Genomic DNA, 27458 nt, shown 5'->3' with positions numbered 1-27458 from the left:
TGTTCATCATATGGTGTCGACCATATGACGTTCGACATTTCAAGCGTTCAGGGTTCTAATAGGAACCGAGGAAATAGCATGTGCAGACAAACGCTTTTAAACTAGCAACATTCTAAACATGTAACAGCAATACTCACATTCTGCTCCTAAGTCCTGAACCTAACCCACCATTTAGTTGGCTTGTCTCCACAAGTCTTGTTGTAAGAGGTAGTATCCCACACAACTCCAGGATGTCTTCCTCATAAGTAAGGGAAAGAGCCAATGCCCACATGGAGTACTCATTTATAGGAGTGTGTTGTCATGACATTGGCTATTGGAAAAACTGCACAGCTGCTCTGCATGCAATTAGGAAGTGAGGAACTCCAATACGTGCACACAGGCCATTACCTGGTCATGAGTATCACCTACAAAAAAGATGCTGCCACCTAATCAAACCAGCTCTATCCCTGTAGTGCACAGGGAGAGAAAGAAAAACAACAAATGAGACATAAAGTGGAAAAGAGAAGAAAGAAAAAACGCAAGTGGAACATGTAATTTAATCTAGGACTCGGTCTGTAATAATGGGAAATATGATTTGGAGGAATATATGTCCCAACAAGACATGCTGTACTAATGTCCTGCTAAACAGCAACTATGGCCATAGCATCTGGCCCTCTCTGCAGTGGGAGATATCACAGACATTCCTCTCAACTGCACAGAGCCTCACAGAATGTCCACATTTTACCATCATGCACTTTTGTCTGTTCCTCCTGAGATCTGTATTTTACTGGCAAATAACTGAGTATTGAAGTCATCAGGTAATGACACACAATTGTGTTTAAATCTCCACATCCTTAAGAATATTCACTGTAATGCTAAATGTATCATTCTATGAACTTTCTATGTTTGTAGTAGGTATATTTAAAGTCTGACACTATTTATCCCCCCATCATTTTAGTCATTGTCCCGATGTGATGCTCTGAGAGGTTGTGATGTGGGAACACAGCTCAGGAACCTGACTTACCTGGGAACGGGCAGCTCATATATGACAACTGCAGGGGATCTGTCAAACAGTTGTGGATGTTTTCCATATCCATGTTACCTGTGATTATGAGTATGACACATGTTTGCCTTGTAAAGCTAAGACACCTATAGAGGGTGTATGCATAGTAGAGTACTGTTGCAGACGTGTGTTGAACTGCATGTGATATATTGACTTAATAACATTCAACTGTACAGTGTTCTGCTGGACAATAAGCACATTTGCGACTGGTATCTGTAGTCACATACACACATATACCAGTGTTATGTGAGCCAAACCATTGGCAAGTCTGTGAGCAATGGCATTGTAACATAATAGCCTACTTATGATTGTTGGACATCTTCCAGGTTATCATAGTGATGTCAAACCCTACCGTGCAATCAACGTACTAATGTATGGTGCAGCTATATTAATACAGTATCAATACTGATGTCCCTTTTGACACCCATTTATGTGTGACATTGTCCAGATGTACTGCTGTAACAGGCCGAGAAGTATGATTGAGCAGCAAGACTTAGATACAGTGTGCCATACTTACATTCAATAGAAATGCATACCAGGTATCCCATGAGCACATGTATGTATGTATGCATATGTTCAGCTGGAAAGCACAAAACTAATCACATGGGTTTCAAGCAGTCAGGTATATAGGTTGTGCATGTTGCACATGTGTGCTATATCAGTGTTAGTGCATACAAAAGACATATATTCACAGCTACTGGTGGTTGTATTGCCCTGACACTGATGCGGGTACTGGAGTTGGCATGATTATCAGGCATTAATCAGAGAAGTGTCCACCTGTGTTATGAGCCTCTGTCCATGCCTACCACTACCAGCTATATCAACACCTATATACAGTGGCTATCACAAGTGCACCCCACACCATTGGAATGCCAGGATTGTGTGCTGTATGACAATCAGACCACAGAATGTCATTTCATAATGTTTCTCATCTTGAATGTGAACCCTAACCTGTCCAATTCCATTGCAATACAATCAAAGGTGTTCCTAGGAAGGTGAGCAACTATTGCCAAGTGAAGATGTGCCTTGATGTTAGAGTCCAGACCAAGACGGATGAATGCTGTAACCATCTCAAGAGGTGCATACACAAGTTTAAGGGTGTGCACACTCATTTAACTGGCCTATTGTACTGAGTATTATTTCCAAGTTTTCACAAACCAGATTGTTATGTTTTCAATTGAATTGCTCAGGCTATAGGTCACACTACAGGTGGAAATCGTTATGAAATGAGTTATTGTGGTGTCATGTTCCAATTGCACAAATACCAGGCAGTGTATCTAGGGTGTGTAGCCTTTATATCTACTGTAACTATATGGACACAGCAGTACCTGACCTGTGTATCCAGCCTCCACCAAGGTAGAGTAATCACCTTTGGTGGACAGCAGCAATACACAAATCACGTGATAGGATGCTACATTGGCAGTACAGGGACACATAGGTGCAGGCAACAACTTTGAAGTAAGTCCACCTATATTTGAGCAAGCAGATAAGTTCACAGGCAACGTCCTGTAAGGCTAACTATGATTATGAATTGGACATATCCACACCACCAAGGACAATAGCAACCATGTCTCCACATATGTTGTAGGTTTTAGATGAAACAACACAATTCACCCTGTACAAGAGTTAAAGAACACCTCATACACGCATACAATGGATATAGGCAACCTGCATCACACAGGTTAGGTGAGAACATCACCACCCTGTCCCCCCAGTCGTACATGGAGATATGCATATCAACCACACTCCTCCCCACAGCAATGGTGAACATGTACATATTGCCTACTGATGGCAACAACAGCATATCTCCATGGGGCATAATAATATCAGTGTCTGCCTCCTACATGAACTCAAGCATGTGCTCAGAGATCCATCACACACCACAGTCAAACACAGACCTGCCACTGTACACACACCATCCACATAGAAGATGACCACTGTCATCCCTCTACACAGAAATTAATGAAAGATAGAGGACTATGCAATCAAGTGTCCAACATTGGGGAGAATGAGATAGCTCAGGGACAGGCATGTAATGCAAGCTGCTATAGCCATGATAGATTGGAGGTTTCCGGGGTAGTCTGGATTAGTGCAAGTGATATCCACTGCTCATGTGCATTTTGACAACCGCATGAGGTCCTGTGACCTTTTCCTGTTCATGTCTTCTAAGTAACATGCAGAGTGCTCACCTACCAGCATTCTCTGTTGGGGAAACAGACATCATCACCCAATATGTGATCGGATACTATGCCCTGTCATGTGGCTGGAGAGAAGAAGATGTGCGGGAGAGGACTGCCCTGTGGAACAGTGTGGTCCACAGGGTAAATGATGCCAGACTGCACAGCAGAAGTTATGTGCATGTACAGCATTGGGCCACCGACCACAAATGCCATGCCCATCAATGGGCTGCTGCTGTAGCAAGGGACTGGCTAGACACAGGTGGGGATCCAGCCATCCAGCCCCCATTGACACCCACTGAGGAGGGCCACACTGAACGCACAAGCCATGATGCGATGCTGAGGGAAGCATTGTGGAGGTGGGTTGCACACACACACACACACACACACACACACACACACACACACACACACACACACACACACACACACACACACACACACACACACACACACACACACACACACACACACACACACACACACACACACACACACACACACACACACTGGATGAGGAGCGTGCAGGTAAGGGCCCAGTGGGGATTAGTACACTAATGTAGCAGATATATATGTATCTGTATTGTACCTACATGCATGTGTCAGGTCCGATTGCAGTTGTGGATGGGGTTTTCTAATGCACAGGGGTGTACATCTATGGTGAGGACAGGGCATTGTGTATTAGTATGGTTAGTACTGTAGATGTGCAGACATGCTGCATCCATCCTATACCAAGGCCATATGTGTGTCTGCTGACAATAACCCCCTCTCACAACTACATAGGACCCTCTGGTCTGCATATGGGACAGCAACCTGAAGCTGGTGGGTATTACATTGTTCTCTTGATGCCTGGCAATACCCCAGGAATGTGAAGCACATGCAATTTACCATGCACACAACCATCAGTAATAGCTATATTGCTTTATGTATTAGCTATATTGCTTGTTGTGCATGTTCACATGTGCTGGGGTTAACTGTATTGCATCACAGAGGTCACCACTAGGGCCTATCTGATGTGAATTCAACATTCCTGTAGCATACCTCACAACTTGTCATTGCCAAGACATCTGGACAGAGGCCCCCAAATTGTGCTGGACAAATGTCCTAAGGGAAGGTCATGCATGTACATCTATGGTGAGGACAGTACGAGTATCTATATTCATCAAAGATACCTACACCTCCAGGTTAGTGGCACTGCACGAAGCATCGGAAACCATCCATGTGCAACTAACAATGGGCAAAACTGCCTTTCAGTTTGTAGCCTGCTATAAAACACCCTCCCTATTACAGAAACCCCACTTGGCATTCCTGAGAACACTGGAGAATATGAAGGTCTCTCCAAACACTATGTTATTGGGTGAATTCAACTACCCAAACATTGACTGGGAAAACTACTCAAGCCCAAATACCCTCAACCAATGGTTCCTTGAATTTATAAACTCTACCGCAATTGAACAACTGGTCATCACTCCCACAAGAGGGAACAATATATTGGACCCGGTCATCACCAACATGGGGACTCTATGTTCCACACCAGAGGTAAACCCCTCATTGGTAAGATCAGGCCATAAACACATTTCCCTGGAAATCCATATCCCGTCCCCACCCCCAGCCAAGGAAATCACTGGAAAGAATTTCTCAAAAGCCAACTTTGCACTTCTCAAGTCTGAGGTGGAATCTTTCAAAGACCCTGGGCCAGAGGATAATACAGCCCAATCCGTAGAATCCTTTACAAATGCATTCTATGAGCACCTGCAGGAATGCATGGATCGTGCTATCCCAAATAAAACCAAGACTCACTCCTCCAAAAACAGGAGACCGGTCTGGTGGACCCCAGCCATAAATAAACTATACAACAGAATGAGGAAGCTACTACATGACAGAGCAAAATCCCAAAAAGGGAAGGCATTTCTGATCAGTATTAGCAAGAAACTTCGATCCCTCATAAAATCATTAAAGGCCAGTTTTGAAAGAAAAATTGCCCTAGACACTAAAGATAATCACAAGGCCTTCTTTAGTTATGTCAGGAACATGGGCAGAAACTCCCAGATATGCTCTGAATTGTTGCATAACAGTACAAAATATACCGTACCTACAGACATAGCCAACATCCTGGCAGACAGATTCAGTGCAAACTTCACCCCCCCTTCCCCCCCAAAGGGGCAAATGCCTATCCCAACTGAATGTAACCTCCCTGACATCACAGATGCACAGGTGAAAGCTGCCCTCTCCAAAGCAAAAAACACAGCATCTATGGACCGGACAGTGTCCCAGGCTGTGTCTTACACAAGCTCCAAGAAGAAGTGAACCCTCACATTAAGTCACTGTTCAAACTTAGCCTTACTACAGGATATGTACCCAAAGAATGACGTACAGCTACAGTGGTCCAACTCCACAAAGGTGGTGCCACAACAGAACCTGGAAACTATCGCCCCATAAGCCTGACTAGTCTGGTCTGTAAAGCTATGGAGCATATTATCATGGAACTCATAAACAAAGACATTGGGAGCCTCCAGACACTGGACCCTACCAATTCAGCTTTGTTAAGGGCAGATCTTACCTCTTAAACCTAGTTGATTTCTTTGAAACAGTTACCAAAGCCATAGATGAGGGCAAGGTAGTCCACACAGCCTACCTGGACCTCGCAAAAGCCTTCAACACAATACCCCACTCGGGCATCATAAATAAGCTTACCAGCTTAAATATCAACCCCTATATCACAAGATGGGTTGCAAACTGGCTCAGAGATAGAACCCACATGGTCAAAATCACAGGTGCCATGTCCGAATCCAAACCAGTTATAAGTGGCATACCACAGGGCTCAGTTCTGGGACCTCTCTTGTTCGGTATATACTTCTCTGAGGTTCAGGCTAACACGGGGGGATTATGGCTGACAAAGTTCACAGATGACTGCAAACTGGGGGCCATAATCGAATCTCCAGCTGACACAAGCATCCTCCAAGAGGGTCTCACAGAGATGGATGCTTGCTGCCAGAGCCACGGCCTCAAGCTAAATGCTAAAAAGTGCATAGTCATCCCCTTTGGGAAAAACAAGGTGCCCACAAATTACCACATAGGTGGTAATCCATTAAGTACGGAAGAAGTAATTAGAGATTTGGGGACCAACGTAGAAAGTAATCTCTTCTTTGATAATCACGTTGCCAAAGTGGTTAGAAAGACCTTCTATATAGCCCAACTTATCACAAAAGGGTTCTCATCTAGATCAAGAGAGGTCATTGTGCCCCTCTACTCGTCACTCATCAGGCTCATAACTGAATACAATGCCCCTTTTGGGATGTACCTTACCCGACACCTGCAGCAGCTGGAGAGACCCCAAAAGTACCTCACCAAGAGGATCATGGGCTACAACAGATGTCCTATGCAGCTCGACTAAAGAAACTCCAGCTCTACTCAGTTGCTTACCGCCTACTCAGAGGCAATCTATGCCTGACATACAAAGCCATGTCAAACCCAGAATTAATGGACATGCGCCACCTCAAAAAATCCAAGTCCCTTAGAGCTACACACTCCAGGGACTTAAACCTCAGCACAAAAATAAATAGGGCATGCTGGAGGGACGGATTCATTTCCCAGAGGCTCCCCTCACTCTGGAATAGAATCCCAATTCATGTTAGACATAGCCCTTCGCTGACCCTCTTCAAGCAAAATCTAGACGCGTGGATAGGAAATCGCAAATTCACCCCTGGGATCCCTTCTGTGTCCCTGCTAGACAGAGGCACAGTAAACTAATCTTAAAAGGTTACCTTCTGTGACCTACTTTACAGAGGCACAGTAAGCTAATCTAATAGGGAGGCGGAAGCCAAATACACTCTGGCTAGGCTTATAAATGCCCTAGGGCAGATAGCCTAGTATCTAGCTATGACCCTATGAACCTATGACACATTAGTGGTATACAGTGGATATAAACTGTGTACACACCCCTCTTAGTATGCAAGGTGTTCCTGTTACATACTAATTGGGACCACAATATGACAGTCCACACCTCTTCCAGTCTTTAATGTGACCCATAACAGGTACAATTCATTTGTAACCTGTGAGGGCAGAAGATGTCCTATCAGAATGATGTTTCAGTCAGGTATGATATCTCATACTGCCATATGTGTCAGTACAGTCATTGTGGCCTATTTGGCTATAAAATCACATACATGGGTATTGTTAAGGCACACAGACCACTTCCTACAATGTATAGGTTTCAAACATGGATATTCCAGACACAGCTGTATAGAGGACTGTACAATGGTTTAACCTGCTGCATGTGAGGCAGATGCTGTCACTACACAATATAAATCAATAGTAGCGGGAGGTGGTCACTAGCCGTGTATGGCATACACATCAAAATGGTATAAGCCACATATGATACACTCCTTACACACACAATCAGTTGCTAGCATTAGGATTAGAACTCAGGATTAGAACTCATGCCTATCTAGGTACTCCTTCTATAGTGCTATGCAGTTATGAGACACACCACAGAGCTTATACGTTTCCACTTCTTCCAAAAATACTTCTAAGGTGGATGACATCAAAAGGTCTATAAATTGGAGTGAAGGGAAGTGTAAAGGGTAGTACACAGGTCAAAAATGGTATGAGCCAGACAGTACTTGATTCACACACACACACTTGCCGGTATTGGAATTAGAACTCCTGCCTATCTCAGCATTTTTAATTTAGTGCTACACAGTTATGAGATGCACCACAGAGCTTACATATTTCCAATTCAATCAAAGGTACTTCTGAGGTGGATGACATCAACAGATCTACTAAACTGGAGTGAAGGGAAGTGTAAAGGGTAGTACACAGGTCAAAAATGGTATGAGCTAGATAGTACATGAATCACACACACGCACACACACACACACACACACACACACACACACACACACACACACACACACACACACACACACACACACACACACACACACACACACACACACACACACACACAAACTCACACACACTCCAGTATTGGGATTAGAACTCATGCTTATTTAGGTATTCCTATTATAATGCTATGCAGTTATGAAATGCACCACAGAGCTTTTACATTTCCACTTCAACCAAAGGTAATTCTGAGGTGGATGACATCAACAGGTCTACTAAACTGGAGTGAAGGGAAGTGTAAAAAGTAGTATGCAGGTCAAAAATGGCATGAGCCAGATAGCACATGATTTACACACACATACCTGCCACTATTGGGATTTAAGCTCCTGCCTGTCTAGGTATGTCTACTATAGTGTTACACAGTTAGTGCATGTGCTGCAGAGATTACTGAATTTTCAAATGGCCAAAGCTGGTGATACCTGCAGAGCAATCCAGCTAGTATTATGGCTTGGCACTTCACCAGTTTATTGCATCATGAAGTGTGGCACACCTGTGAGCTGTCAGCAGTACTCGTTCTTCACAGATGTTGCCCCAGTACTTACTAGTTATGTCCACCCCTCCTGGTATGTTTGAAGGGCAGTTATCTGTGCTTTTACCCATTGACTTGGTGCACATGTCCATTCTGGGACACTGTTGCAACTGCCACATATACACAGACAACCCTCCCCTCTAAACTCCACACACTCAGACCTGTGATGGTTACCCATATATCACCCAATGTGGACATATGCACTCTCTAGCAAAGAATGGACTAACAGGTCAAGAGGATAAGATCAACACCTGTACCACACCATGTCACCATGATACCCACTTTGACAGCCATGACATACAGTCAAAAGCCATGCGCCCAACTTCCTAGAGGCACTCAATGAACATCTACCCAAACAGCACAGACCAGCAAGGCAGACACCCACTCAGACACCGTGACATGGCACATGCCAAAGGACACATATTTAAACTACACAGTGTGACCCCAATGTAAGCCCCTAAGTCTAACCACCTTCCACAATACAGTGATCATGGGTAACTCAATACTGAGACACACACAACCCACTCACTAGGTTGAATATGGAGCAGGTAACAGCCAAATATCAATCACATGCCAGTATCTAACACATGACACAGCCAGTCATGCTCCACAGCAAGTATCACTGCATATCCATGTGGGTGTGAATGAATTTGGATACACCTCCCTGGACTACATGACAGGAGACATGGTTGATCTCTCTGATTATGTGGTTCAGGCAGGTGTGACAGTAGCCCTGGGCAGTGTACCACTGTCACCCAGAATGATGCTGCGGTACTATCAACAGATGGTTGACTGCAACATTGGCTTATGTGTTTTGTGTCATTCTCAGCGGATCCAGGACCTCTCTGCCTGGGATGGCATGATTGCTGGAACCCAATGACTTGCCATGGATGTCCTACATCTGTCACTGATGGGTTGCCAGGTATTGGCTATGTGTCTTGCCACCCTTATGGTGCCTTATTAGGCAGTATTCCTAATGTTATTACCACCATAACAGCTACACATGTATGCAATCTGAGGGTCGTACTGTTCAAAAGTGGGCATTTAACTGTCAGGATGCAGTCCCTCATAGCAGTTATTGGAGTGGAGGACACATGTCTGCTGTAATGGAGAGGTGGTTCACAGCAGCAGCAGCAGACCTGCAGTATCAGGCTATGACACATTCCACAGCTGTCAACCCCCAAACGTGGATCATACCACACCACACCTCCACAGGTGTTGTTGTCTCCATATTCATCATGGATAGGAACACCTCCAGACTAGCATCCTATCATAATGCATTGGAGATACTTCCAGTACAACTGCTGTGGGGCAATGGTGCTATCCAGACCATAGCCTGCTATGTGTCCACATCTATGTCCCTAGACTGTCTATGCACATTCCTCAACACCCTGCCATCGCTGATGGTCCAATGCAACACTGACATAGTGCAAGTCTTCAACTACCCTTCCATCACCTGGGGAATGTAGCCAATTGCAAGTACAGTGGCCCAACACTTCTAGGATTCATCATTTCCATTGCCCTAGACCAGCTCATTATGACCCTGGTAGAGCATGCAACAACCTTGACCTCTGTTGACCATTTAAATATGGGTCCATTGCTCATCCCCAGATGTCAGTCCCTGCATGGTGAGATTCACACAGGCTGTAATCAACATGGAACTCAACATGTCAGCCACACCCACCACAAAGATAATCACCTGACAAAAACTTTCCAAAGCTGACTTTGCAGCCAAGAAAACAGGGGAAGATGCCTTCACTGCACCAATGGCAATGGGATGTAGCAGTATGACTGTGGAATCATACACATAGGCACTGTACAAACAGGTACATGAATGCATTGTACTAGACAGAGCCAACAGAACCCAGAGACTGTCCTCCAAACACTGGGAGACAATGTGATGGTCCCCTGCCATTATTGAAGTGTACATCAGAAGGAGGACACTGTTGCAGGGAAAGGTGGTATCCCATGACTGTTGAACTCCCTTATTAGCCTCAAACACAACTTTGGATCCCGCATGGAATCCCCAACAGGCATCTATGGCAGCAGAAATGCAGCAGACACTGAAGACAGTCACAGTAGCCTTGATAGTTACATCAACAACCTCCACAGCAGTAAACACAAGTGGTGCAAGTTACTGCACAAAGCTAATACCTGTCCTGCGACAACAGATATTGGGCACAGTCTTGGCAACACATTCAGTGCCAGCTTAACCCCTTTATCCCCCCACAAGTGAAGTGCTGAGTGAATGTGTTCTCATGTGCTGTATCCCATGTCCATTCTATGCATGTGTGTATCACCAGCATGTGGCCCTGCAGGAAGGCCACAGGGTATGGCAGTGTGGTGACACATCCGCCATGTTATGTGCAGGGTACAGTATGTGCACGGTAATTCTCAGTCTGTAACACAGTGATTGCATATGCCTCACAGATTATAGGGCTGAGGGTTGTACATAGGTACATGTTGATGTACAACATCTGTTGTAGAATGGTGAATGGTACATGCTCTGGTTTGGACTCACCTCTGATTGCTAATAACCGCAGCCTTAGGGGATATTCATCAACCATACACACTGGGATTACTATTCACACACACACACACACACACACACACACACACACACACACACACACACACACACGCACACACGCACGCACACACGCACACACACACACACACACACACACACACACACACACACACACACACACACACACACACACACACACACACACACACACACACACACACACACACACACACACACACACACACACACACCCACACACACACACACACACACCCACACACACTTGCCAGTACTGAGATCCATAAGTTCATTGCTTCATAGGTGTGTAGTAGGTGAATGGGCCTGAAGGCTCTACAAGGCTAGCCCAAAGGAATACCTTGGCATCAGGCCACATGACAATAGTCCCCATTGTGGCTCAGGAGTATATTCACTGGAGTGGTCCCCAGGGGTGGGTATTGTATTCCCCATCCACTCATCCAGGTTTCTATTGTGGGTGGCCAGTGATGTGTGCTGCTTCCCATGTATGTGATCTATATTCCATAATATGGACCATGCCTGGGTTGTGCACATGTCCCACATGCATGTTCTTTGACGTGAGGAAGTGTGTTTGAGGTCTCTGGGGCATGTTGTGTGGACAGATTGGTATCTTCTGATGTAGCATTCCTGACCTCATCTGGTGAGACCTGGCTATGTAATTGAGGTAGTGATTGCACCTACATTGACAGTATGATACGGGTATTCATTGGAGTTAGTGGTGTCTGTCCATACAGGGCATGTGTATAAGACATGGTATTCCCTTTGTGGGGTACGTTTGCAGATTCTACTGTTATTGCAGGCATCCAGTGGGGAACATGGCAAAAGGGCCACTGTACACATCGACTGGGCTACTGACTGGATGGAACAGAGTGCCATGTCATTTTACTTGCTGGATAACACACAGTCAGGAGATGGAACACATCAAAGTACTTTCTGATGTCAGTGAGACTGTTTTGGTCAACAGGCATATAGTCCACTGCAATCACACCGTGGGTCCTATCTGTAAGGCAATATGCAGAGGAACTACCAATACAGTGGTTATTGCCAAGACAAGTGCGTTTGTGTATGATACGTGGGTGGAGAGTGGTCTCTGAGTAATAGAAGGGTTGCCTATATTGTTCAGTAATCCACACTGTCACATTTAGGGCTGTGGATTGTCTACACCAACCTCTCTGGTGTTTGACAACTGTTGGCCTTGTAATGTGGATGTTGTGACATATACTAGGTCCTCCACATAATAATTTAGCAAAACCCATCCCTCAGTGGATCCTGTTATTACACAATCACACCGATCCCCCACAGGACACTGATGACACACACACATTTGCCAGTACTGAGTTTTAAACCCCTACCTATTGCGACTACAGTGTACCACTTTTATCACATGTACCACAGAGCTTACAGGATGGATGTTGTCCCAAGGTATTTCTAAGGTGAGGAACTTTACCAGCCCTTGTAAATACTGGCAGTGGGTGATGCAGTGGGTGAGAGATTCCATAAAATATTTTATCCTACACACACATATTTACATTTACGAGGGCTGAGGTTCAAACCTCTATCTTTTCGGACTATTATGATTATGCATTTACGACATGCACCACTGACCTTACATGGTTTAAGTTTGCCAACAGGTACATCTAAGGTGGATGATATCTGGAGGACTGCTAAAGTCAGGCACTAAAATGTTGTATTGGGTGTAAATAGGGCCAAAATCTTTGCGGTACGGGCATACATATGTAGACATATAAACACTTACCAGGGATGAGATTCAAATCCATATTTATATAGTTATTGCTACTACATTGTCCCGCATTTATTGCACATGCCATGGAGCTTACATATTGGAGAGCTCTGCAAAGGTATCTTTAACGTGAGTCATATTAGCAGCAGTGCTAAAGGAGGGGTAAGGGAAGTGTTGTAAGTGTGAATGACTCAAATATCAGGTCTCTAAAAGGATACACACACTCACTCACACAAACACTTACATTTACAAACTTGCCAGGATCAGGATTGGAATTCCTACCTAACTAGTGTGCTGTACTATAGTATTACACAGCTATCGCATGCAGCATGGAGCTTATATGCTAGCTGTGCAAAAGTATCTTTGATGGTGAGTCACATCAGCAGCAGTGCTAAAGGAGGGGTAAGGAAAATGCTGAAAATGTGAATGACCACAAAATCATGTATCTAAAAGGATACATACACTCTCTTACACAAACATTTACACAGTTGCCAAGGTCAGGATTGGAACTACTACCTAACTAGTTTGCTACACTATAGCATTATGCAATTTTTGCAAGCCCCATGGAGCTTACATGGTGGGAAGCTGTACAAAGATATCTTTGAAGGTGAGTCACATCAGCAGCAGTGCTAAAAGAGGGATAAGGAAAGTGTTGTAAGTGTGAATGACCACAAAATCAGGTCTCTACAAGGATACACACACTCTCTCATACAAACACTCACATTTACAGAGTTGCCAGGATCAGAACTCCTACCTACTATAGTATTACGCAGTTGTCACAAGTGCCACAGAGCTTACATGCTGGACTCTTGTCCAAATGTATCTTTGAAGGTGAGTGACATCAGCAGTAGTGCTGAAGGAAGGGTACGGGAGATTTAGTGATGTGAAAAGCCTCAACCACGTTCATCTAGAAATGCACAGTCACACTCACACACAACTTTATATTTGACAGGACTGAGATTACAACTGCTACATGGATACCTATTTGTATTGTAGTGTTACACAGTTATTACAAGAAACACTGACACTATAGGGCTGAGAGCTAACCAAAGGTATTTTGACAGTGAATAACATCAGCACATCATGTGATCTAGGCCAGTTGAGATGTGTAGTGGGTGGAACAGGCCTCATAATGGTATTCTCTCTGTCGCTGTCTGTCTTTCTCTTCCCCACGTCGCTGTGTTTGTATATTTGACATATTATATTATGTTTGCCTTAGATATATGTGTGCACTCCTATAGAATGTGTGTATGTCAAGTATCGATGGTATGCAATTTGGTATGTGTGCACAGACAGCTGCGAATAACCGATAATTGTAGTCCACTGTGTTGTGAGACATGGGCTTCATTTCTCTAAGTGTAAGAGCATGCCCAGTATGACCTTCTATATTGAGTGTGTGCATCCATTCTAGGGAGGGTTGGACTCCAGTTCAGGGTTTTCTGTGCTACAGCTACACCTAGCAAACTATTTCTGAAGGATATCTATAGATAGGTTGCAAATATGGAGACTCAATGGGCTTAACATACAGGGGATACAGTAACTATTGCTGTCGGTGCTGCTTGTGTAACATGTTTGGTTGTAGCAGAGATATTCTGGCATATGTACTGTTTTACACTGTGATGTGTCATGTCATCAACTATTGACAGTTATCATTCTTTGCTCACAGTTATTTACCAGGAAATACGAGATGAATGAAGTTGATACCAGTATTCTGGGACATATAGACTACACATTCTGGCACACACATGCCATCGTGGAGGGGTAGCTACAGAGAGTAGACTACTGGTACTCTGTAAATGGTGCAGGACCTTGTTAGTATGCTGGCTGGGGTTCCCCTCCTTGGACTTTTATAAACTTCAAGGAATAGCCATATCCTGCTGGGGCCATACCTCTCAGCTGTACAGATACACACAAGTTATCCACAGGCAGGACTCATATATCTCATCAGTTTACCTTCACACTGTGGTTTACAAGTGGTTTTGTGGCTATTCATTCATGGGTTCACAGTTGGGAGTAGTATGGGCAGACATTAGAGTTTCAGATTTCACACACTCCATGAAATCCATGCTTCTACACCCCCTCCCCCCCATTATTCTCTCCTCTACCTAACATTATGTAAGCAATATCTCAGAGTTATCCCTATAGTTGAGCCTTTATCCCAGTAGTATTTATGGACTGATCCACAGTCCTTGCCATAGGACATGGGGAGGCATGCTACTGGCATTTGTCAACATGGCCTTGCATTTGTTTTCTGTTTACTGTTAGGTTGTTAGTTGGGACCCCCTGACATTCCATACATTGGCACTATGGGTGAGGCATGGGCCTTTGCCAGAGGACTGTAGGCTATATGAGAGTGTTGCAGGCCATCTGTTACTGCATTTCTACATGGGATTTTTAGGGGGGGTGCACACCTGCAGACTTTAACCTTTGAAAATGACAGTACTGGTATTTAGGTCACTCTGTTGGCTTCCATTTCATATTGTATTGTGACCTATGATGCAGACAGCAGGCATATCAGTAGAGTACACATGTTAGATCCTAATAGCATATATTTCAGTTTCAGACTTTTTACCCTTCAGAACTAGAGTGCAACTGCCAGACCTGTTGTAATATGTCTGTGTAGGTCTGGTGGGGGACTGTTCACTATTGCCATCATTTGGGGGTCTTAGCCCAGCCTTTCTTCATGGTCATCTACACCTGTCCTGCTGGGTGAGGCTGGTGGTGGATATGTGACCCTCACTGACATCCATGTGAGTGACCTATTGACACCCACAGTTCTTTGAGCCATCACATGTACTACAGTGGGGGATATCACCTTGTGTAGTGCTGCCTAGTATGTTGACACCAGTATTTGTTATGAATTTCCTGCTGTCCCATATAGTTGTCTGTTGCAATCCCATTCACCCACCCAATTCCCTTGCATGCTTGCATCCATATCATACATACAAGTATGAGAACAAACTACTCCATTCAGTAATTGATAGGAAGAGTGACTTACCTTGTTGCTGGGGCATTATTGAGGACAGTGCTGGAGGGCTGACTACGTTGGATGCACATTGTACACTCCCTGTACATGGTAAAACTCAGGTAGTGTCATGTTTGGTATTCCTTTTACTGTCTGTGCGAGTCTGAGAGAGGTATCAGTCCCTGGGCCCATACAGTGTCAGTGTGTTTGCTATGCATTGCATTTTTGCCAAGGTCTGGGCATACTGTGCATGCCTTTTTTTGCCAACAGGGGCAGGCTCAGGATGTTCCTCCTCCGAATCCCTCTGTGCCTGTGCCGGCCTTGGCAATGCTGGGGGCTGTGTGTCCCTGCCCTGTGCTGTTCCTGCTGCAGCTATTTCCACAGGATCATATTGTGTAGCATGGTATATACTATGAACATTTGTGTACATATAGCTGGAGAGTACTGCAAGGCTCCACCAGATATGTCAAAGCAGCAGAACCATGACTTGAGCATCCCAAATACATGCTCTACAATGATCCTGGTTTGTGCGTGTGCCTCATTATGGTATTCTTATTTGGGTATGTGTGCATTTCTGATGGGAGTCATCAACCAAGGCTCCAGTGCACAGCCAGCATCCCCCACTAGATGGCCATATGGGATGTCCTCCCTGGCAAACACCTGATACAGCAGTGAGCAATGCCAGATGTGAGAGTGGTGATAGCTTCCAAGGCTGCCAGCACACACATTCATGATCGCACACAACCTGGAAGTTGATGGAGGGGAAGCCCTTGTGGTTTATGTAGACTCTGCCCTGCTCACGAGGTGGTGCTTTGATGTGGATGTGCGTGCAGTCTATAGCACCAACTACTTCAGGGTATTCTACTATACAGTGGAAGAGATGCATACATGTGGTCAGCGCCTCATGGGCAGTGGGGAAATATATGTGCCCACTGGCATGTTGTGTCATGGCATGCAGGAACTAGAGGAGTAGCCTGGATGATGATGCCTGTGAGACCATCCATGATATCTCCAGTTGATCTTTGGAAGGTACCTGTGGTTAGTATTCTTAAGTTTAGACATACCTTGGTATCCACCGGGATGGATTCCCATCTATTAGTTCTGTGTGTGAGGCATGGCCGGCACAGCTCAATGATTTGCTGTAGAATGTCCCTGTCCACCCTATAGTGCTCTATTATCGCCAGCTCATGTAGGCCCTGGTAGGTTACCCTGGGTCTGTGCACTCTTCTCCTCCTCCTCACTGTGGGTTGGTTGTCAGCATTCTCCTGCTCATCACCCTCAGTCTCTAGCACATATTGATGGAGTAAAGCAGCAGCAGCCTCTAACATATTTAGTTATTTTTGCCAGTTAAAAATCCTCCATCTGTGTACACCGGTTAGAGTTTGTGGGAAAAAATAGTCTGTAGGGTATTTGTATCATTTATATTAGTGTGATGGGCTGCTGTATGTGTAATTGGCTGATTCTGATACATTCCACATGCCAGCTATGCTAGTTCTCCCTGATTGCATTCCTACTACTATTTCTCCTTTCCACTTCCTTCCTATTTAAGCCCCATTGCACTCCGCGAATACCCGGTTCTCAAATGTAAACAGTTCTGCTATTTCCTCTTTTTTTTTTTTTTTTTTTTTTGGGCTGCTGCACACTGTGCACACCTGTTTAGCTAATGTAAGCACTTTTAAGCAGAAATGGCTCTCCTTGGATGTGAATACACTCTACATTTCATGGAATAAGGCAATACAGCCTCAGACACACCCCATTACTTAGCTGTGCTTAGCTAAGGGCAAACACAGGCCATGGAGTTCCATTGAGCTTACAGCAAGCATGACACACCTCCTTATGAAGTCATTTAGCTCTTATACTTGCACTGTTGTATTGCTGCACCTACATGTTTAGATGCAAGCTGACACCTTGAGGAAATCTTTCATTCAGTATAACTCCTCTCATTTGCATACCCCAGTGTGTAAGTCCTTAGTTACTGCACTTAGACAGACCCTTTTCCCTTGACAGCCAGTGGTCCCTCGTATTGTTTACATTCTGCATGCCATTGACTATAATGGCAAAATGCAGAATTATCTTAATACTGGCTTTTCTCATTTTTTTTTTATTTTCAACACAATCCCATTTGTGTGCCCCTGTTCTAAGCTTAAACGGCCATGTTTGGCCAAAAAAAAGTTTATTTAAAAAAAAAAAACATTTATTAATGCCAATGGCCTTATATTTGGCTGTTTGACTGTAATACATGTGTTTCATGAGCTGTCCTGCCTCCATTTGCTCAGACGCAGAAATTTATTCAGTTACTAACTGAATACATTTCTGCTCTGACACTGTTCCTGCATGGAGTCTGGCCAGCTTCATGGATCACAAAATCACCCCATTTGCATGTTTTTTAGCAGCTAATGAGGTGATTTGCATCCCGTATGGCGTTCCATTCAGGACCAGTGTTGGGCCACTCGTGCAAGTGAAAACAGCACTTTCCTGGATCGCTCGGCGGCCATTTTCCATGCAGGAGCGGTTACACTGTTCCTGCATGGAAAATAATGCTTTGTGAATCCGGGGGATTGTTTGTTTATTTTTTGTAGAAATCAAGACGCACAGGAGTCTACCGATGTATATATAACTAAACTAAAGACTGCCCCAAAGATTCAGAAACAGCCTTACTGCATATTGTAAGTGCTGCAGTAAAAAAGGGCTCTTATTGTGATGCCGCATTTTGCAATTCAGAAATGCATTAGCTGCAATTAAAATTATTTTACCTAGTGTACAACTGGAAACATGGATGCAACTATGATCATTAATAAGATGGTTTGTACAATGTATCTGCTGACTTGCATTTAAGACATTGGATAGATGTCTTTAATAAGACCTGTTTAATACAATATCTGAATGGATGAACATTTTCACTCTATCTGTCATAAATCTCTCAAAGAATAAGAGTTCTTGTCCACTGAAATTTTTGTTGTACCATGCTTTCTGGGCTTGACTTTATATACTGTGAATAGATTGTACTATTCATCCTGTTTCACAAATTATAAAGCATTTCAGCCGTAGTATATTGAGCATCCACTCAGCTATTTTTAATAAAGATGATTCATTTGTGTTTGAGATTTTCCAGGCTACTTCTAGATTATATGACTGTGATTCTTTGTGTATTTAAACTGGTGCTAGACAGTGTTTCAGTATATGGACTACACAGAGATAATGAGTTTCTATTCAAATTTGTCTTATATATTGCTAACTGGTCTCCACATATACCAAGAAGGTTTGTTTATAGCTGAAAACTCTCCATCCAGTGATTTTCAAGTTGTGCCATATGGATGAATCAGAATATATTTTTATTAATACTCCCCAAAATCTGTGCACTATTATGCCATCCTGTTTAGTAAAAAACACAAACAACTATCAGGATATTAATGGGGTGCCTCCCTGGCCCTCTAACTCATCTTGATACTACCATCAGAAAGTATACATTCACATCTTGATACTACCATCAGAAAGTATACATTCACATCTTGATACTACCATCACAAAGTACTCAATCACATCTTGATACTACCATCACAAAGTACTCAATCACATCTTGATACTACCATCACAAAGTACTAAGTCACATCTTGATACTACCATCAGAAAGTATACATTCACATCTTGATACTACCATCACAAAGTATACATTCACATCTTGATACTACCATCACAAAGTACTCAATCACATCTTGATACTACCATCACAAAGTACTCAATCACATCTTGATACTACCATCACAAAGTACTCAGTCACATCTTGATACTACCATCAGAAAGTATACATTCACATCTTGATACTACCATCACAAAGTATACATTCGCATCTTGATACTACCATCACAAAGTACGCAATCACATCTTGATACTACCATCACAAAGTACTCAGTCACATCTTGATACTACCATCACAAAGTATACATTCACATCTTGATACTACAAGCACAAAGTACTCAATCACATCTTGATACTACCATCACAAAGTACTCAGTCACATCTTGATACTATCATCACAAAGTACTCAGTCACATCTTGATACTACCATCACAAAGTATACATTCACATCTTGATACTACCATCACAAAGTACTCAGTCACATCTTGATACTACCATCACAAAGTGCACACTCAGTTCTGAATTAAATATAGCATATAGTCTTGCCCGTCTATACCTGTCATGAATCAAGTAAAGAACAGCAAAGAATTTATGCATTGCTAAACTCAGAAACACTTGTACCCTTGTATTGCTCTTCAGTCTTCAAAATACAAATTCACTGGAAAAAGGTTTAACAAAATTTATCACTTCAGTTAAGTTTCTACATGTAAGAATTCATCACTGTCCCTAATTATCTTTGCAAATACTCTTCATGAAACATAAAGATCTACCTTCTTTTTTTACTTCAACGATCTACAAATTTATTGTGCCCTACATATCAGTTTCTTACACTATGTAGCCCTGTTTATTAAGATCATAAAATGTTCAAAGGAAACACACTGAATAATATTTCTGTATACTTCCTGCCAGACTTTGGTTGACCCTTCCCTCAGATAAAAGAATCTGCCCTTACTGACCCTCTTCAAAAAGTCTCTTCTTTCTCTTCTTAGTGATATCAGTCATCATGATTGTTTTTAACATTGCAGCAATCTTTACCTAATATATTTATTTTTACTCATTTTTTTGGCTCCTCACAGCTGGCAGTTGACTAATTCCAAGGCTTCTCCTTATCCACTAGGTCTACTAGCCCTGACCCCCCCTTCTGTATACTAACTTTAACCCATGTACCCATGTTTTGGAGTTGTGAGAAGATCAAGGAACCTGGGACAACATCATACTGCTGACAATGAGTATTTTCTCTTTTGTTCTTTAGTCTCTTCTGCTGCACTGCCTAGTAAGAATGAGCAGATGAGTCCTGCAGCAGGTGTCAGCACTGCACCATTCCCATACTTCCACATGAAGCTGATGTCTTCAGGATGCACCACCCATTTACAGATGAGTGGGTGCTTCCCATGATCTCCATCAGGGGAAGTAACCACACAGAAGTATTGCAATCATATGCACCTCCACCCCAGATGGCAAGCATATTGCTCTTGCCTATAGGGTTTCCGCTTCTCTGTTTTTTTTCCAGACTACCCAGAAATCAAACTGATTGTCCAGTAGTCTAGAAAACACTGTACAAACTCTGGTATTCTGTTTCAAAAGACTATCAGAGTTTGTTAAATTGGCAGATTTATTATGCATTTTCACAGAAAAGCATAGTAAATCAGCAGAAAGCAAGAGGGGTGTGGCTTTTTTCTGGTTTTAGCCACAATGAAAGGTGGCAACCCTACTTGCCTATGCTGTCAATAGCCTGAGTTGCTATTTCAACTCAGGTCACCTAGACCATAGTCAGGACCTTATCCTGTTATGTTACATGGGCAGCATAATTAACACTTTTTTATTTATGCTGACATACTTTCCCCATTTTATGGAATCTTCTCCCAGTCCTCACCATACCATATCATACCATACCATACCATACCATACCATACCGCATACCATCATTGTACTTCCTTGAGTCTCTGTTATGTACTAGCAATTTTATTTTAATTTGCCCATGGATAAAAGTTGCCTTTTCAGTGATCTGATGGTATGAAACCAGACAAAAGAAGGGGTGTGAGTGTGATGAAAAAGCATGATGAATCAGAAAATAAGATTTTTTCCCAAAGCTATGTTTATACCCTTCAACTATAGGTGTGAAAAAATTAGAAGGGTGATGTCCAGGAATTGGAAGGCTATATTTGGCTCTATGAGCCTTCTGAACAAACTGGGACAATTTTCTGTCTTTGAGTGAACAGTGATAGGAATTTGAAAGGTTTGATGGAGAAAGGGATAGACATGGCTGAGAATGTTAAAGAACATATGAGAGGTGTGACAAAATGTGCAATACAGTGGAAGCAGTTAACATCTCAGATCCCTTCACATATAAAAATTATTGGCAACAATGGGAATTGCAGTTGAATTACCAAAGGAATGGTCAGCTTAGTTAGTTGTCAAACGTGTTCCTATTTTTCTGTGGATAAGACTTAAAAAACAATGAGAATGTGGATTTATGAGCATTTATATTCTATGAAAAGAAAGAATAATATAAATACTTTAAGCAGACATGCTATAAATTGTTTTAATTTTAAGAAGTTCTTATTCCTTGTGATGGAAAAGGTGTTTTTTTCTATTAGGGCTGCTCTTGGAAAATAAGACTAGAATACAAACACCCTGACAATTATTATTGAATGCCTCTTACCTCACGAGGTTGATTAGCATTAACAGTACTCTTACTAGGTATGCTGCAGTATTATGAAAATATTTGCATTTTGAATTTATTTCAGTCTTTAGATATTGGAGATGATGGAATGTGACACATTTTTGTATGTAAGTTTGGTTTTGTATTTTAATAACTGATTTGATAAGGTGATGGTGTCCTGTGATTAATGATATGTTACTTTAGAAAGTTATTTTAGGGTAAACGATGTTCTGATGAAGGTTTATTTGATTTGCAAATGAATGTGTTTAACTTTCCTTTACTTTTTTTTCTAGGATAGTGATTTCTTTTCAGCATTTTATTATTTTGAGAAACTTCATCTTTAACACATAGTTGGCTATTTGATTCTATACTTTAATCGCATTACTTAAGCCTTTGAAAACAGCAAAACAAAAGTTAAAGTCAAAGGTGGGGTTGACCCTGCATTTTTGACACAGAACGATTGTTAAGCAGGAGCCTTATATGACTACGCCATCTGATCTGTTAGTTTAACAGTCGTTTTATATAATAGGTATGAAATTCTAATGTCTGGCATTATTCTCTGGTTGTAATGGTCCATGAGTAACAGGAGGCATGTCTTGTATAAGAAGCAGCAGCAGGAATGTTTTGTAAAATCAGGGTCTATGTGTGTGTGAGCAAAAGAGGGGATGCCTGTGCCAATGTGATGCATGCTGCTCCAGTGGTGGCTACCAAAGGAAAGTGCAGATTAGTACTTTCAATGATTATGGGCAATTCAGAGACATGCTAATTATCTAATAATGTGTTTTTTTTTCATTATGGCTAATGAGTCTCTGAATTGCATTTTCCGTTACTGCAGGAAAAATCCCTTTTGGCTGCAACATTTATCACCAGTGGTAGGGACCATTCTGAATTCCCAGGATTGTCTGGTCTATATTTTTGGTAATATGTTTGTACTACAGACGTAACTTTGTAAGTTGTTTGAAAAAAAAAACAATATCCAGGCATATAGCAGTATCCCAGTCCTGTTTATGTTTATATCTTTTTAATTATTTTTTATTTAATAGAATAACATTGGCCTTTTCTCATTAAAATTAAGATTAAGCATTATAATTTTATATCACATCAACTAATTATAGATTGATATTAATTATGTTTAACAATATATCACATGGAAAAAAATCAACATTTTGGGGCTAATAACTATAATTTATTTAAAAACTGTTTTGTTTTGTTTGTTTTTTAGTATTTTCCTGCCCAGTGCTGTTATCAGGACAAAGGTCATATTTGTTTTCCCCCTTATAAATGAATATGTATACATATATATATATATATATATATATATATATATATATATATATATATATATATATATATATATTTATACACATATATAATTAACTGATTTTGAGACAAATATGCCAATTCTGTAATGCCAAATTGCTGTACAATTTGTCTATTAAATTGATAAAAAGTTTCGTATATCTATTTTATTTATATTTTAATGAATATTTCCAGTCAATAGAATCAAATAAGTGATATACAAAGGTTCTAAATGATTGTATAGTTCATTAAAATGTATTTGTGTTGTAATCATAAATCCTACTTGGAATTCATGGTAATATTGATTTTAGCCTATTTGTTATAATTAACATAATAACTTTCAGTCTGTGCTTATCTAGGAAAGCTTTCTGTATGATGAGCTTAGATGTTTTTCTTGTTTCAGCATTGAATTTATGAGTATATTTCTATGGTAGAGGTTTAATGCTATTCAAGTGCATGGAACATGGTGAATACACTCTGATATTGTAGCAAAGACAAACCAGTTAAGTGCTTCCATAGTGCAAGTCCTGATCTGCTTTTGTTGTTAAAGTTGGGTATCACACTAGACAGTAAAACCTGCTAATACTGATTGGCAAACAACAGTTTCTGCTTGCTGTCAATGCCGGTGATTTATCCCTGCCTTTCTTTCTGACAGCACTCATTAAGTGCTTTATGGCTTTGAAACCCAGCAAAATACTTATTTTTCTTCTGTAACTAGTAGTGCATGGAGCAGATAATGCTCCATGCACTACAAAGAATTATGTTTGTGTCTCCAATCCTAACCTCCACTGTTTTTTTAACATGGATGCCAAGATTCACCTCACAAGTTTTACTGTCAATGTAAATTTTTTGGCATCTGTCTTAAACACATAATAAATCTGTCATGATCAGAGACAGGATCATAGTCTTCTGTATTTTGCACACATAGAAAAATATATTTAATTGCACTTACCAGTTTTTGTATAAAAATTTTAAAATCTCAACTATAATTTCATCAGTCCTTGGTTTTGCTTTATCCTTCAATGAATTCAAATTGTTTGCATTATCTCTGTTGTATTAATATATTTTAAAATGCCTGTGATGTTTTTATTTGAGAATAAGTTTTTGCTATTTTTATTTTATAAAAGTATATAATCCCCAGGATTCATGAAGCTTGTGCCAGGCGCAGGTGTAGCGTAGGTGGAATAATGCCAAATATGGCCGTCGAGCGATTCAGGTATGATCCAATTCCATGTGCACTACCGGTGTATGTCAGAACTGCGCAGCCCACGGCATAGGTATGCTAATCACCCCATGCACAGTGTCGCACCATGAAAATGAAGGCAGATAGCGATTCATGAAGTGGTGCAGGCTTAGTGTAAGCCCACGGAAATGTAAACCAAAAAACACGGTTTACATTTTCCCAAACAGAACATCGGAGCTATGGAAGTGGACCAGACTCATGTATTACAAAGTTAACATATACAGCCAATGGCCTAAAAAAGATGCACAACACCTAAAAAACAACATTTAATGTCATGTCCACAGTAATGCACAGTACAACCGCAGGGCATGTGTGCGCAAACAGGAACATAAAGAAATTATATAAAAATGTCATAAAATCGCAATGTAATACAAATCAGGTTTACACCATAATACACAATGGTAGGCATGGAACACCACAATCAAGATGCAAGGATTGCTAAGGGCCTGCGACAGTGTTCGGCACGGTAACTATGAATTAGTAGTCAATGCCATGCAAATGAGGCAGGTAATACTGAATCGCAAATGTCCCACCGGATGAAGGTTGTACCATACGGTGCAGCGCTATAACACCGAGGAGTGGCTCAGAGGAGATACATGACATCAGCAGAGGGGTGTGCCACCGTAGCAGTAAGCACATTGGAGCAACGCAAATCTGGCCTGACCATTGCTAAGCAAAGCTGCAGGACAGGGGTAGGGAGGAAAGTATAGACTCGTTTAGCTGAGAGCACACATGGTGCCCGGAAGCGCATGTGTACGGGGATGAAAATGTGGCCGAAACCCAGTAAGTGAATGCACGCATTGCGAGCAATAGCACAAACAGGAAGGTCAGGGGAAGAAAAGAAGGAAATGCTGAAGTAGGGTAATTGGAGTACTAATGAGCAATTAACACCAATCACCTCACGGCAGCCACTCAACGGCAGCTGACAAGTCTGCTCACAAAAACCTGCAAAGAAAGGAGGAGAGGCATTGGATTGCAAAGATAGGAGATCTGTCATAGCAGAGCAAAGCAAACCGACAGTAGACCGGCAATAGCACACATTACGCAAGATAAGCCTGGTCTAGGAAAGTACAAATGAAAGCAGGCTACTGGATGCATGCCAGAAAATGGTAGGTGGAACGTGCAGAAATGTAAAGGGAAGATCAAGAGGTAATCCACGGGAGCCAAATGTAATTCAACACCAAAGGCACCACAATAGTAGTTCCGGTAGTAAAACACATAAGATACCCTGTAGCTACGATCGTACATACACACCCTATGACATTGTCGGTGTTCACAGCACAATAGTATAAATTGTGAAAGCACCCTACACACACCTGTGTATTCCCAAACACTGCACCATAGGTGTAAACACATGGGGAACTTTTAAAATGTACATGTTGGGAGCTACCATAGTTGTGATTCATCAGCATGTGTTAGAGACTGACGGTGTTGTGGAGGAGGATGCTGACAACCACCGCAGGCCCCAGAGGAGGAGAAGCGTGTTCAGACCAAGGGTAACCTACCAGGGACTACATGATCTGGAGATAGTAGAGTGTTACAGGGTGGACAGGGACATCTTACAGCAAATAGTGGAGCTGTGCCGGCCACGCCTGAGAACCAAAAACAACAAACAGAGGGGAACCCATCCCAGTGGACACAAAGGTATGTGTAAGCTTGCAAATACTAGCCACAGGTACCTTTCAAAGGCCAACTGGAGATATAATGGGGATCTCACAGGCATTGGCATCCAGGGTACTACACCAGTTCCTGGATGCCATGCTACCACATGCGAATGAGCATATATACTTCCCCCGGAACTCAGGAGGAGTTGGCCAACAATATTCGTCACTTCCACCGTGTGGCACACTACCCAGAGGTACTGGGTGCGATAGACTGCACGCACATACAAATCAAGTCACCTCTCAGTGAACATGGTAGGCACTACATAAACCACAAGGGATTACACTACATCAACTGCCAGGTCATGTACAATGCTCAGGGCATTATCATGGATGTGTGTGCTGGCAGCCATGGAAGCTACCATGACTCCCATATCTGGCATGCCTCACAGCTGTATCAGGTATTTGTCAGGGAGGGCATCCCACATGGCCACCTTGTGGGGGATGCTGGCTATGCACTGGAGCCATGGATGATGACTCCCATCAGAAATGCACACACACCCATGCAAAAACGCCATAATGAGGCACATGCACAAACCAGAATCATCATAGAGCGTGTGTTTGGGATGCTGAAATCACGGTTCCAGTGCTTGGACACATCTGGTGGAGCCTTGCATTACTCTCCAGGCACGTGTGCTCACATCGTCATAGTATGTGCCATGCTACATAATATGATCCTGCGGAAACAGCTGCAGCAGGGACAAAATGCTGAAGGCCCTCATAGCCCACCGCAATTGCCAAGGCCATCACAGGCACAGACGGATTCAGACCACGAACACACTGTGCCAGCCCCAGTAAGCAGACGGAGGTATGCTCAATATGCCTACCCCTGGCAAAGAGGGAACGTATAGCACATGCTCTGACAGTGTAGGCCCCTACGGACTGACACACCTCTCCACCTGCACACACAGTAAAATGGATGGCACACAAACACGACCACCTGTAAATTGTAATGTATAGGTGGCCCACTGTGTGAATCCTACATAGGCAGCCCTCAAACATTGTACACACAATAGCTATTGGAACACGGAA

Source organism: Protopterus annectens, chromosome 8.part1, assembly GCF_019279795.1.
Source record: "Protopterus annectens isolate FY-2018-M chromosome 8.part1, PAN1.0, whole genome shotgun sequence".
In the NCBI taxonomy this organism is placed as follows: domain Eukaryota; kingdom Metazoa; phylum Chordata; order Ceratodontiformes; family Protopteridae; genus Protopterus; species Protopterus annectens.
Note: the sequence above shows the minus strand (reverse complement) of the source record.